This window comes from Cervus canadensis, chromosome 17 (genome assembly GCF_019320065.1).
Source record: "Cervus canadensis isolate Bull #8, Minnesota chromosome 17, ASM1932006v1, whole genome shotgun sequence".
In the NCBI taxonomy this organism is placed as follows: domain Eukaryota; kingdom Metazoa; phylum Chordata; class Mammalia; order Artiodactyla; family Cervidae; genus Cervus; species Cervus canadensis.
The window spans coordinates 21013332-21015030 of record NC_057402.1 but is presented as its reverse complement, the minus strand read 5'-3'; the positions used below and the strand labels follow the sequence as shown (position 1 = coordinate 21015030).

The following is a 1699-nucleotide window of genomic DNA, read 5'->3' as shown; positions in this document are numbered from 1 at the left end:
CATTAAAGCAAGTCTGTTTGCTTAAAAACAGACAGCCAGGCTTCCTTCCATAAACGCCAGCGAGAGAGGGACAGAGCTGTCCCTTGTTCTCAGCCCGGCTACTCTGCGCATTGTTTCAGGCTGGAGGCTGGAGGCTGGGTGACCGACGCGGCCGCCTTTCGCAGGAGTCCTTCCTGGCCGCTGCCCGGCGGGGGGCGGGGGTTGCCTCATCCCGGCTCCACAGCAGGGGCCAATGTTATTTTTTTGGCAGGGATGCAAAGCAAACGGAGATGCGGAAGGAAAAGTTTGGCAGAGCATGTTACACAGGTCCAGTTCAACAACTGCCTGATCAGAATTTATGTTTTGCTCATTCGTTTTATCTTTCACAATATGCTTTAAGGCAGCGTTAGCCCAAGTCATTCACTCATTCATCAAGTCATTCTGGAGTGCTTACCCGGTGTGCGAGGCACCAGATTCGACAGTGAGGAAATGGCACGGGAAGAAGCCAGATAAAAATCTTCACTCTTTAAAAATACATTTTAAAAATTTTATTTTTATTTTTGTCTGTGCTTGGTCTTCCTTGCTACCTGAGGGCTTTCTCTGGTTGCAGGGAGCCAGGCTCTCTGTTGTGGCGCAGGGGCTTCTCAATGCGGATGCTTTTGTTGACAGCAAGCAGGCTCTAAGCCAGGCAGGCTTCAGTAGCTGTGGCTCACCAGCTTAGTTGCTCTGAAGCCTGTGGAATCTTTCCCAACCAGGGATCAAACCTGTGTCCCCTGCATGGGCAGGCAGATTCTTAACCACTGGACCACCAGGGAAATCCAAAAATCATGGCTGTTTTGGAAGCAATATTCTGTTGCAAGAGGCAGGAAAAAAAAAGCATATTTGGCACAATGTGGTTAAACATAAAATTACAGGTTTCCACATATTTCATAAATCGAGTTTGAAATAACTAACAATAGCATATGATTTTACAGTTTATAATTTTTTTTGCATGTCAGGTTAAATCATAGGCAATTTCATAAGTTTAAACTTCCATGTCATCGCATCTGATTTTGATAACTCTGTGGTATTATTCTTAATCTTATTTACAAATGATGAAAGCGTGGATTATGTAAGCCAGAGATCATAGACTCACCTCAAACTCGGGTCTCAGGCAGAACAGCAAGGAGAGCAAAACCAAAACCATGGATCCAGTGAGTTGCCATTATTTAAAATAACACTGGAAAAACAAAAACTCAAGGTTAATGGTTGTTCTGGCAGCTCTCGTGTGGAGAGGGATTCAAGGGGTTTCATAAATGTCGCTGTTGTCACTTTCCCCCAGTCCTTTCAAACTTTGCCTCTTAAAGTGACACATGCTCAAGGAAACCCTGGGACTGGAATGTGGCACAGCAGTGTGGAGCCAGCATACACGTCCTGGCTGACAGGGAGATGTGGTCAAAAGACCACAATGTTTAAAATCCCCATACCAGACTCTGAGTTAAATCTGTGACTAACGCCGGAGACTACGGTTAATGAGAGAGAACTTGGGGTGATCTGGGTGCTGCCAACTCTAGAAATGAGAAACCAAAAGTTCCCTTCTTATTCCAGGCAAAGTTCTGCACTGCGGAGAAACTGCTGGGAGTAGAATCCAAACTATGAATAGAAATAATGAAGAAAAAGGAGTGAGAAGTTCTGATGAAAACGGGAGAGGGGAAACAGAGAAAGTATGTCTCAGAAAGCT

The 1699-nt window shown here is 45.1% G+C and overlaps 1 long non-coding RNA gene across 1 annotated transcript; it reads right to left on the bottom strand.

The window, feature by feature from the left end:
- Nucleotides 1-522: 522 nt before the first annotated feature.
- Nucleotides 523-1334, bottom strand: LOC122419743. Its single transcript, XR_006262977.1, has 2 exons — nucleotides 1115-1334; nucleotides 523-829 (listed from the first exon to the last, which is right to left on the bottom strand). It is a non-coding gene; the product is annotated as an uncharacterized LOC122419743 (long non-coding RNA).
- Between the last annotated feature and the right edge of the window lie 365 nt (nucleotides 1335-1699).